Genomic DNA, 13,574 nt, shown 5'->3' on the forward strand with positions numbered 1-13,574 from the left:
ATAAATTATAATGAATTAATAATTAGTGAAAGTATTTGTTTACAGACTGGCTCTGACCCAAATTGTCAGTTCCGTGGATATTGAGACTTATTCCTATACCTTCCAGCTTAGTCCACTGCTTCCCTCAAAGTAGATGAGCAATAAATATTTCTTGAATGAAAAAGGGCCTCAGAAAATGTTACATTATGAGAGCTGTGTTAAGTAATGTCATCAACAGTTAATTGCAAATTTCACTTGGACTAACACATCCAGATCTTATCAAGAACACTTTGAACCACAAAACCATTGAACATTCCATTGAAAGTGTTATTTCAGGGACATAAAAAGAAAACAGCAATCATAACCATCACCAAAACCATGGTAAAATGTGGCCATTTCTCTGAGCTATTTTTTTCCCTACATCTTTAAAATCTTCACTGATAAGGTAAAGTGAAGAATTAAAGCAAAATTTTTTATTTATTTTTTCTTTCTCATAACCTATCCCGGTCTTTATCTTGGCTCCCTGGAAGATGGTGGCTAAACAATTCCTAAAGCCCTCATTATCTGTCAATGTTCAGTCTGAGTCAAAATTAAAATATAGACTGTTCTAGCATGGGAGAGCATGCTAGGAGCTAGTTAACTTCCAGACCTCTCACCTGTTTGCACTCCCCAGTTGGAGCTGTGTAATCCACTCAGCAGCCTGTAGAATAGACTGATCCCCCTGTAGGGGAAAATTTGACAACTAAGGAGAAAGAAGGCCATCAGTCTCCAGTCTCCTGCTCTGGGCCCGACCTCTTCCCTAAGTTTTCCCTCTTAGAAGCTTTACAGGCCAAGATTCATGTATTACTTCATCTCTAAATAAGACCTGCATCCTGAAGCCAAAATGCCATTCTGGTCCACACAGGTGGCAGAACTCTGATAGACCTCCTAAAGAGATACCTGCTTTGAATTACCAGGCTTTTGTAAGTTTCCTGCTGTAATAACTTTATGCCTTACATTCCATTGAAAGCCAAATGCGCAGTATCTACAATAGTTCTGAGATTGTTGTGTTTACTTAGAAAGGCAGATTCTCATAATGAATGGAGTCCACCTCTGCAACCTCCATAATGCCCAAAGAACCTATCAGCTCTCTAAGGTCACTATCAGCTTAAGAACAAGTGTCAGTCAGAGAGAATTTCATCAAACCTATCCTTTCTAAGGACCTGTGCCTCCTCTCTGAATTATTAAATTCTAGTCTGGCCTTAGGTCTAAATCACTAAAATTAATGTTTGCCCCACCCCCAAACCCTTGAAACTTTTGTTATTGCAACTTTTTGTTCAAGAGGATCCTAAATGCCAGACCCACAGGGCTTCCCAGTGTAAAAGGCATAAGAACTAATGTAAATTAACCCCAAGCTTCAGAAACCAGTATCCTGAACTGCACTGTCAGGAAAGCCTACCAAAATTGTGCAGCATTATAAATACAGTTATTCTCCAACCTCAGTGATATTTCCTCAATGCTTTTATCTTCTGAGTCTTTGTATAATGAAACCCTGACCCCCAAATCTGTAATTTCTCTAATACTTGCCTTTTTCTTATCCTGAGTGGTTAGCAATTTCATATACAGTTAGGTTCATTTTCTTTTGTTTATATTCAATTTTAGGGTATTTTTTTTCCATCTTATTTTATTCAGTTTTGTTTTTTCGAATAGAAACACATTGATGAGGTTTGTAAAGAAGTACAAAGAAGCCTCCTTTCCTATCCCTTTGACTTTATTGTTCAGGCCCACCTCCTTTAAGCAGTTTCTTTAGTTTCTGGCTCTTTTTTGTATAACTTTTTTTTTTCCAAGAATGAGCATAGGAAGGTTTTCGTTTAGCAATCTCTCCCACAAATCACTATATCAGATCATAGAGATTTTTCCCATAGGTTTTGCAGCTCCGTGTGCATATGCTGTGTTTATTTAAACTGTTATCCCTGATTGGATATTGAGGTTGTTTCCATGGTTTGCTAGTAAAACAGTACTGCAATGAATAACCTTGTATGTTTCTGAGGTTTTTCATATTGTTAAAGATGAAACTTTAGAGATATTTCTTAGAGGAATGACTGTTGTTGGATCGAAAGGTAAAATGTGTCCATTTTATGCCAAATTCCCCTCAAGAGAGGTTGTGTTCATATTGACCAGCTATCAGCAAGATATAAGGGAGACCAGTTCTTCCACAACCCTGCCAAAAGGGTGTGTCCTCGAGTTTTTTTTTTTTTAATGTTTATTTATTTATTTTGTGAGAGAGAGTGTGACCAGGGGGAGGGGCAGAAGAGAGGGAGAGAGAGAAAATCCCACAAGGGGCTCAATCTCACCAACTGTGAGATCATGACCTGAGCCAAAATCCAGAGTAGGAGCTTAACCGACTGAGCCACCCAGATACCCCTGACCTCAAGCTTTTGAATTTTTGCCAATCTGATAGGTAAGCAGTGGTATCTCAATATAGTGTTAATTTGCAGTTCTCTTGTGATGAAGGAATTGGGCATCTTTTCACATGTGACGACGTGTGAATACTTTTTGTAAACTGTCTATTCCTACCTCTTGTACATTTTTGTATCAAGTTTTTAGTCTCTTTTTTCTTTTTTTCCCTTCACTTTTTAAGAGTTTTTGTGTGAAGGAGAGCAGCCTTTTATCATTGATAGATGTTACACATCTTTTTGTCTCAGTTTGTCGTGTATCTTTTAATGTTGACTTTGGTGTTTTGGAGTGTACAAAGATTCTTGTTCACTTCTATGTAGTCAAATTTGTCAAGTTTGAGTCATAAGAAAGCCTTTCCTCACACCCAGTTTATAAAGGAATTTATCTCTAATATTCATATTGTATCATTTGTTTCTTCTCCATTTAGAGTTTAGTATTGTACATTGACTAAAACCTGTCTATTTAAGCTTCTCTATCTTTATTGGGGCCAATCATGATAAATTATATTTTCCTAAGAAATTATCCATTTCATTTAGATTTTTGATTTTGTTAGCATATGTTTGTGCAACATATTCTACAATTTTTATGATTGCTTCCCTTTTTTTCTTTCTTACGTTGTTATATGTGACATCATTTTTTAATCTTAAATTAGTATTTGTTTTGCTAATTTTTAAAATGAAATAGGGGCGCCTGGGTGGCTCAGTTGGTTAAGCATCTGACTTCACCTCAGGTCATGATCTCGTAGTTCATGAGTTTGAGCCCCCTGTGGGGCTCTATGCTGACAGCTCAGAGCCTGGAGTCTGCTTTGGAATCTGTGACTTCCTCTCTCTCTGCCCCTCCCCTGCTCTTGCTCTGTCTCTCTCTGTCTCTCAAAAAATAAATAAATGTTAAAAAAATTTTTTTAATAAAAAAAATAGGGGCACCTGGGTGGCTCAGTTGGTTAAGCATTCAACTTTGGCTCAGGTCATGATCTCACAGGCCGTGAGTTTGAGCCCCACGTCAGGCTCTGTACTGACAGCTCAGAGCCTGGAGCCTGCTTCAGATTCTGTATCTCCCTCTCTCTCTGCCCCTACCCCGCTCACACTCTGTCTCTCTCTCTCTCTTTCTCAAAAATAAATAACCATTAAAAGAAAATTTTATTTTAAATAAAATGAAACAACATTTTGATTAGTGTTACTATTTTTCAGTTATCTACCATATGACTTTTTTCTTTTATCATTTGTATTCCTTTTTTGTTTTTGGGGTTTTTTTGGGGAGGAATCCCTTTGTTATTTCTTTTCTATATATATAGATAGATAGATAGATATACATATATATGTATATATATATACATATATATACATATATATATGGCATAATATATATATATATGACATAAAATTTTCTCTGATCAATTTTAATTATACCCAACAGATTTTGCTACTTAGTGTTTTCTCGTTGCTTCTAGAAATTCTGCAATTTCAGTTTACATTTTCTTTTTGACACAAAAGTTGTTTATTTAGAGTTTTTAATATCTAGACAAGAATTCTTTTGATTATGATTTTATTATTAATGTCTATATTTTATTACCTTATGGTCAGAGATTCCTGTTTGTGTTATTTCTGCTTTGTAGAATTTATTAAAACTTTTGTAATATATAAACAGTTTTGAAGAATGTTCAGTGAGTACTTGAGAAGAATATATATTCTCTATTACTGAGGTATAAAACTAGAAAAAGAAATAGGAAGGGAGAACTATAAGATTTGTCTAATTAATTATACTCTATTTAATTGCTCTATATCTGTCATTTTGTCAACTTGATCTATCTTAGACTGAGAGCTGTCTTAAATATTTGTCATTAATGTATTTCTATTCCTTCTTGCAGCTCCTATAGTTACTGTTTTATAAAAGTAGTTTGTATTATTTATCATACAGATATTTACTATTATATCTTCATTATAAATTGCGACCTTTATTGTTATAAAGTAATGTTCCTTATTCTGGTTAATGCTCTTAACTTGAACTCTAAATCTGATAGCAAGACTATAATCCTGCTGTTTTCTTTTTTTCTATCTGTCTGGTATATCTTTGCCCAAGTCTTTATGTTTAGCTTTTTTGAGTTACTTTATTTAAATGTGCCTATTCTTTACAGCATAGAGTGGGTTTTTTCTTTATGAGCTAATCAGAAAATCTTGAGAAAAATAAACTGCATTCATTTCTATGTTTTAATGGTCATATTATTTTATGTTATATTTATTGACCATATCATGTTCTATTGATTGTGGCCCTTTCTCTGTGTGGTCTGTTTTCTTTGGGGTTTTGTTTGTTTTGGTAGTTAGAATAGTCTGTATTTGTGTTGTAATATTTACCTTTATTCTGATACCTTTTTATAAGGCCCTGTTCACTTGCTAGCTTTAAGTGATACTCTGGCTCTCACCTTGTAACAAAGCAACAATTAATCCTTGTTCCCACCCTTTGTCCTACACTTATATCTACAATTAACTGTATAATGATTACTATCATTCTTTTTCTCCAGTCATTTCTTGGTTGAATTAAGGTTTGTTTAATTAAGTAGTACTTCAGGAAGGTTTCTTGGATACAGTATTCCCCAAGTTCTTGCATATTTTAAACTCATGTGTGTGTGTGTGTGTGTGTGTGTGTGTGTGTGTGTGTATTTGAAAGATAAGTTGGCTGGATATAAATTGGCTCACCGTTTCTTTGAGATTCTTTACAATGCTACTTCACTGTTGTCTATGCATGTTGTTCCTGAAATGTGATATCAACTTGATATTTTTTTCCCATTGTAAGGAACTTATATTTTACCCAGTTTTTCCTTGACTTTTTTTAAGTCTAATGGCTAACTGGTATATATCTTGAAATTGACTGTTCTGGGACAATGTTCCAAATACATGGGGAGACATTTCAGCATACATAGTTATTTTATTTTTGGATTATAGTTTCAAGTATTAGTTCTATTGTTTTCTTCATTCATTCCACTTATACATGTACTGGATCATCTTTATCTTTTATATTAATGACTATTTTTTGATTCTTTTCACGTTTTTGTTTCATTTTGTTCTCTTGAGTATTGTCATGTTTTTTTCTTAATGATGCCTATTATATTTTCAATTGAATCTATTTCCTCTTGGACAGCTCATAATTTAGTTTCAATTTAAGGAATTTTTTTAATGTATTTTCTCATTTTGGTCAACTCTACTATCTTTCTGATTTTTATCTACTCAGAGCTTTTAAAATTTTTATTCAAAAAGTTGTTCTATGTATATAGATACTTGTTTCAAAATATCTTGAGATTTCAATACACTTTTCTCATTTGGGTTTTTGTTTTAATTTTCTTCTGAGGGAGGATAGCAAACTATCATTAGCTGCATCATTTTAACTCTTCTTTCTTATTTTGTAATGTATGAATGCTATCTGCTATTTTCTATTGATTTTGAACTTTTTTTTTCATAGACCAGCAGTAACAGTTTTATATAAGCATTAAGTTTTATATAAGCATACTACATTCTTAGTTCAGGAGCACCCTCTTCTGTTTCTTTTGTGAAGTACTGATTCTTTAGTGAAAGACTTTTTGCAGAGGGAGTAGTTGGTATGTCTTATGATCCTAGAATTCTGTTTTGTTTCTGTGATGCATAATTTCTACTTCATGCTTTTTCTATCAAAACCAAATTTCTAAGGGTTGTTTCCTCTATTGATATTAGCTCTCTCCTCTTCTTTTGTTGTTTTTTGTAATTTTTTAATGTTTATTTATTTTTGAGACAGAGAGGGAGAGAGACAGACAGACAGACAGACAGACAGAGACAGAGCACAACTAGAAGGGCAGAGAAAGAGGGAGACACAGAATCTGAAGTGGGATCCAGGCTGTGAGCTGTCAGCCCAGAGCTCGACTCTGGCCTTGAACTCACAAACCAGGAGATCATGACCTCAGCAGAAGTCTGACAATTAAACCACTGAGCCACCCAGGCACCCAGCTCCCTCTTCTACTTAAGCAGTGCCTTCCTAAGACTCCACTTCTCATTCTTCTCACTTCGAAACTCCCTGCACTTAATTCCCCAGAAGCTATGTTCTGATCAACAGGTCTGCTATCAGCATTTCACCACTCCAGATGGGAATTTATCTTTCTGAGGGTGATTTTGCCTTTCTGTTTTCACTCATGGCTCCTGGAGTGCTCTCCTTTATACTGCACACTATCCACCTTTCTGATCTGGAATGGGCTTCTGAGCTGACTCTGCTGGTTTGAGGCATTTAAATCTCTACGTACATATAACTTTTGAGTTTACAGTGTTTTCCTTCTTCTAATTATGTTGTAGACATGCATTATGGGTGGTTTTATTGCTCTCTTAGTGGATATTTATGGCTTTTCGGGGTAAGCAGAGAGGTTAAAATTTACATGTCAGCCTTTACACTGTAGAAGCCCAGTATCCTTCCATAAGTAATTTTAAGTGGATGATGATGATAAATAGATAGATCGATGAATGGATTAACATAGACTTACAGAGGTTAAGAGGAAACTGGAGATGTATATTTCAAATCTTCAGCGTATATTTGCTTCCTGAATCTTACTTTATAGCCAGACCTTCTCCAAAGCTCTAGGAATATAGAGAAAAACAGTAGGTTCATCACGTTATGAACTTCAAATGAATTTTGCAAACTTAAACCAAGTATGACTATTTCTGAGTCTTTACCAGACAATATCCCTTTTTTGTGCCATGCCTTTGAGCCTCCACTCCTTATCACTATCTCAAATAGATTACAGTACTCTGCCATCTTTAAGTTAGCATTGCAAAAGTTCGCATCTGTATTTGCTAACTTTTTTCCAGGCAGAAAATGGCCCCTGAATGATCAAAATTTTATTGAGTGCACATTTCTTCATACATCAATATTAAATGAACTTTTTTAAAAGCCAGAATGTATTCAGAATTTACTTTTATAATTACAAATGCAGTTTTGAATACAGGAAGAGACAAAAATATAATAAAGTTTATTAATAAGAAAAATTCATCTTTTGTATATTTTATTCTGGCATAGTATCCTTCTCTTCCTTTTTTTTTTCTCTTTAATTCTAAAAATGTATTTCTTATAAAAACTCATGCTGAGGACTCTTGTTTAAACTCACTTACACTCCTAATAACTACTAAAACCCCTAAGAACTACTTGGAAGCAAGTTATATCACTTTTCCAGAAAAAATTTAATATCATTCCTAATTTGTATACTATGTATACAGAAAAAATGTAATAAAGATTGGAGGAAGGGGCTTAGTCGGTTAAGCATCTGACTCTTGATTTCAGTTCAAGTCATGATTTCATACTTCATGGGATCAAGCCCTGCATTGGTCTCTGTGCTGACAGTATGGAGCCTGCTTGGGATTATCTCTCTTCCTCTCTCTCTCTGTCCCTGCCCTGCTCATTCTCTCTCTCTCTAAAAATAAATAAGTAAATTTTTTAAAAAAGACTGGAGGAAAATATTTTAACATTAGTATTAGCTATTACCACATTGTTTGCTACGCACTGTATTATTAGAACTAAGGAAACTTTGTATGTTTCTTATGTTCTGTTGTAATGTTATTACCTCTAAAACACAACAGCAAGAGCCTAAATTTTAAAAAAAGTTAGTCCGAAAATGTAATATAGGGTTAATGGAAATAGTTTCCCATTCTGGTCCTTTTCCTTGTTTCTAGCATTTTATTACTTTCTAAATTTGTCTGCCTCTCTGGCTTTGGAGAGAATTTTAAGCTACCCAGAAGGATGGGCCTCCATACAACCTTGTATGAATTAACATAACCATGTTGTGGCTCATGCAGGACAGTGACCCCAGAAAAGGAACAAAGCCTGACTCCAGATTTTAAACTCATATTATTCAATCTGTATGTTCTAAGATTCAAGATGCAGTAACACTTCAACATAAATGTATTTACCTTGTTTCTCCAATGAGCAGAAAGATAGGCAACAGAAAAAAAAGGTAAAATAACAAAATTGAAAGTCGCTTTGAATTGTCTATTGAAAGAACTCAACATATTATAAAAGAATATAAATACAAAATCCTACATTCTTATTTTGTATAAAAAATTAACATCATTATCAGATTGAACATTAATGAAGTGTGGGTAGAGGTCCTCTGATAGTGAGAGTTGTAAAATAGCTTTTTTCGATGTTTTTATCGAGAAGGTATTTTAGATTTCCAAAATTTGCCAAAAATACTATAATGTTTCCATGTATCTCTCACCTAGCTTTCCCCTAATGTTAACATCTTTCAGGAGTATAATTACTGAAGCCAGGAAATTAACATTAATGTAGACTATCAACTAATCTATAAATCTTACTTGAATTTTACCAGTCATCCCACTAATGTCCTTTTTCTGGTCTGGGACCCAATCCTACAATCCATTTAGTTTCCCTGTCTCAATAGTTTCCTTCACACTGTGACAGAACCTCAATCTATTTCTCTGTTTCATGACCTTGACACATTTGAAGAGTATTGACTGGTTATTTTATAGGGTGTCTCTCTATTTGATTTTGCCAGATGTGGCTTTGTATCTACCAAAAGGGCACAGGCCACAGCCATACCCTATTATTTTGTGAGTGGATTCTTCACCTGAGGGCAACCATTACATTGATCTTCCAAGTCAAGTCACTTGAATCCATTTTGAAGAAAATGAGCAGGATTCATGAATCCTTTGGGAGATAGGTCACAGAATCGAAAAACTCAGAGATCAAGTAGTGATAGCAGTGCTTGAGATTAAAAAATAACATAGAGTCAAGTATGGGGTGACCTTTCCAGGACATAGGCAAGATGAACCAGAGAAGTAGACGGTAGAAAAGAAAGAAGGAGATGTACACAGTGGAATTGGAACTGAAAGAAAGAAAGAGAGACATAGAGAAAAGAGGCACAGTTTAAAAGACAAAGTGAGTGAGACAAACAGGACCTTTCTGAGATACCCTAAGGTTTTATATTCTAGCTAGATTTTTTACATCTGTCCAGTATTTGAGTCCCATTTCCAAAAGATATACTGTCCTTGGATTCTACAAGTTTCCCAGTTGCAGCCTGAAAACTGCTTCTTGTGTGCTAGCATAAAGGAGGCTTGTTTTTTTGGCAATGAAAATGGACATAACAAATAAATATAAACAAATAAATAAATTGGAGTAAAACAAATAAGCAAAAAATATATATCATGGTGGCTATGGCAGAATCCAGGCATAACTGGATGCCCCTTTCATCTTTTGATCTTCTTACAGGCTAGACTTACTACGTTAATGTAGACCTTAACACAGACTTTTGCAGAGTGGATCATGATACGAATATCTAGTCACTGAATTTGCTCCATGGTTCCATGGCCTGAGGAAAATCTCAATTAAAACAGTTTTTAATGCATCATTAACCTTGTTGATCTCAAGTGTTTATTTTCCCTTGTTTCATCGTATATGTTATTCTTTCATTAGTGTGACCTTAATCATTCTCAAATGTGTCGGGTATTGTTGAATACAGCACTCTAAATAACCCAAGACCCAAGAGCTCCAAGCTACATGCTTGCCTAATTGGGCAAACAGTACAAAATTGGAAATTCTTTTTCTCAATCATTAGCATAATTTTAAAGAGAAGCAATTCATTTTTAAAAACTAATTCACAAGTCCAAATAGCTCATTTTCACAGTGAAAGATGATTCTTAACTTTAACTTTTCATCATCTAGATATATACCGTTCGGCTTATAATCCTAAGAAGTTTATTTTATGAGTTGTCTTTTTATGAGTGAAGAAAAACTTGTGTTTTTTCATTGACATTCTAGCCTAGACCTTTCTTTACTACTCAAGCAAATGTCATTAAGGGGAATGTACACATACGTACATGTGCACACACACATGCACACACACACACTCATATACACACATACAGAGCATTTAAACATTGGTTGTAGATTTTTATACCTATTGTGCCACATTTATATATGAACTGATGAATGTATCTATTACTGAACCCCTTGTAGATATTTAAAATAAAATGAATAATAGCTTTTATAACAGAGGGTTAGTGTATCATCTGTCTCAAAATAAGTAAATGAAAAATTAATAAATTAATTAAAATGCAGGCTCTGGAGTGGGACATAGGAGTTTAAAACTTGAACAATTAACTGTCAGAATCTTTTGGTATCTTCATTTCCTCATCTTGTAATTGAGTGTGATAATAATGTACCTTACAAGTTAATTTTGAGGATTAAGTTATTTGTTTTTTATAATGTACATAAACAATGCCTAGCACATAGCATTTAGCTCTCATTATGTTTTTTTATCTCTTCTCACCGTGGGTCAAATGTGGTAAAAAATATATTTTAAAAAAATGAGATTATAGTTCATTTATCTGAAATAAAATGTTTAATAAAAATTACTTCCTCCCCCCAAAAAAATTGTGAGTCAAGAATCACTAATAATGAAAATACTTCAATTTTTAGAGTATAAATATTTGTAATATATAATTTTGTTTTTGAACGAATTAATAATTTATTTTGGAAATGTAGAACAATCAAGCAAACAAACAAAATACATTGATATGTTATGCAAAGCAAATCAGATTCCCCGTAAATTCTGATGAATACTTCATGATGGCAAGTGACGCAGGATACTAAATAAATAGTTTCCAGAACCTTTTGCATTGCAAATCTACAAAGATAAGGAATCAATTAACTCTGTACTTTGGGGATGCATTGCTTAGAATTAGTAACTTACTCAAAGAATGAGTCAAAGATAAGGAATAAGTGAAGAAACAGTTTACATTATAAAATATAATTTTAAAAATTCGACCATCATATGTTTCCATATAACAATACCATTAAGACACAAGACTAGTATCCATAAAATTAAGTATGTTAGCTGTTTACTTTATATATTATTGAATGTGATTACTTTACATATTATTGTATTCATGAGATGATAAACCTATTATAAATATGAATCCATGTATTCAGACATATTAATAAATTGTCATAATATCAGTTGCTATCCTCTGTATATTCTTTTACTTTTGCTGCTTGTCAAGGGCACCCAGTAGATATCTGTCAAACAGATTCTTCTTTTTAATAGGCAAATTCTCCAATAGCTAGGGGGATTTGGTGAAAACCATCTGGACTGTTATTGTCCTTAATCTAAATTAAGTGTGTTTATGCTGTGCTAAACAGAGTGTCTAAATTGATATCTAACTTGGTTAAGATCACTGGAAGCAGAATACAAGGGTTTTCAATTCTGAGTTCTTTAGGATAAATGAGTTAACACATGGTAAGTCCATCAGTACCTTGATCGTAGTGAATATTCAGTAGTGCTATCATGATCATTTTGAAAAAAAGTTTCTTAAGGTACTCCACAATTTAGTGTTATATATTCATTCAGATATGACTAATCTAAGAGATATAAATAAAGCATAGCTTAGACTTTATGTTAAAACAAGATAAAGAAACACTAGAAAAATATCTTCAGTATTTAAGTAGGCTCCAATGACAAAACCTAAGTGAAAACGCTGAGAAATTTACCGAATAAAATTTAAAACATCTATGTGTAAAAGAAAATGTTCAAAATTAAATCTAAACAAACTCAAAAACACATATGCAACATGTGACAAAGGATTAATATCCTTAATACATAAAGAACTCTTAGGGATTGACTTTTAAAAATGAGAAATGTACAAAAGAAAACACAATTGCCTGAGGATAAACCTACAAAAACTGTTCTAACTAGCTAGCAACCCAAGGAAGGTAACTTAAACCAACCACAAGTTCCCATTTTAAAATCAGTGTGGTTGGTTTTTAATATGATACACAATACTTTATCTGAATATTCAAAAATTCAAAAGCTCTTAAAACTGTCTTTTATAACTCATTTGGCAGCAAAATGTGACCTGACCTAGACACTCTGGAAACAAAACAGTGCTCACTGATATGAAGTAGTCCTTATGTGTGCCTCTTGGTACAGATCACATAATTTTGGCTGCATAAATGCTCCTGTATTTGATTAAAAACTGCTTCCCCAGACTCTGCTTGGAGTATTATGGGACAGAAGACATTTGCATCGTGTTAACTTCTGAAAATCAGAAAACTTCTTAATTCTAAAACCTAACTGTCCATAAAAGTTTTGGATGAAGAATCGTGGACCTGCATTTGATTCGATAGTACCGAAAAACAAAATTATTCATACACCCCCAGTGAGATTATAAATTGTTCTATCTTGTGAGTAGCACAGTGCTAATCTGTCAATTTAGGTCAAAGACCATAAAAGGGTAGATGCCCTTTAATCCAAAATTCCACCTATAGGAATTTATTATGACTAAGTTACCGGGAAAATGATGGAAGACTTAGGTTTAGTGAGTCCAACACAGGTGACATATAACAGGTAAAAACCGGAAAGTCCCAAATGTTCAATAACAGAAGAGGTAGTGTTGTACAGACTCTAGCCATACTGCAGACCACCACCTGCCACTAAAAGTGGCATTCTGCAGTAATGCTCATTCACATTGAAGATGCCCTTGATACTCTGTCAAGTAGAAATAACAGGCTATGAAAATGATGTGCACTCTGATCTGATCTCTGAAAAAATGAGTCACAAATACCTATGTATGAAAATAGTTAAAGGATATCCACCAAAATATTAGCAGTGATTATCTCTGGATGGTAACACTGCAGATAATTCTAATTTTCTGTCTATAACTGTGCCTTGCCTATAGTGAACATGTGTTATTACTGTAATAATAAAACTTTTAAATTTCATTTAAACATATCATTGAAAGCATGCCAATATATCTTCCTTAGCTTCTAGGTGCTATGCATGTATAATTAATATCTACAAAGAAAAATATAATACTCTTCATATTTATAGGTGTTAATAATCATAAAGGCTCCAATGTATTTGGAAAACAGTATCATAAAATAAATCTTGTTTTCAAATAGCATGTTTTTGCCTATAGAAGCATGTACAGTATTATTGATATTTTTAAATGTGTGTATTAAAATTAACCATGAAGAATAGAAAAATATGAATCATATTGCCAAGGAAAGTGGGTTCAAAATTTTAGACTTTGAAAACCATGCCCAGAGAGTATATTGGCAGCATTCAAAATCTGGCCTGTGTGGAGAGAACAGCCAGCTAACCATCTTGAATTGTGGAATGTCAACTGAGAACTTATAAT

General features: G+C 33.7%; 1 protein-coding gene across 14 annotated transcripts in view; it reads left to right on the plus strand.

Annotated features, from left to right (window-relative positions):
- Positions 1–13,574, plus strand: part of MAGI2 (membrane associated guanylate kinase, WW and PDZ domain containing 2) — a 1,320,050-nt gene that overhangs the window by 976,209 nt on the left and 330,267 nt on the right. The window lies entirely within an intron of this gene.

This window comes from Acinonyx jubatus, chromosome A2 (assembly GCF_027475565.1).
Source record: "Acinonyx jubatus isolate Ajub_Pintada_27869175 chromosome A2, VMU_Ajub_asm_v1.0, whole genome shotgun sequence".
Taxonomy (NCBI): Eukaryota; Metazoa; Chordata; class Mammalia; order Carnivora; family Felidae; genus Acinonyx; species Acinonyx jubatus.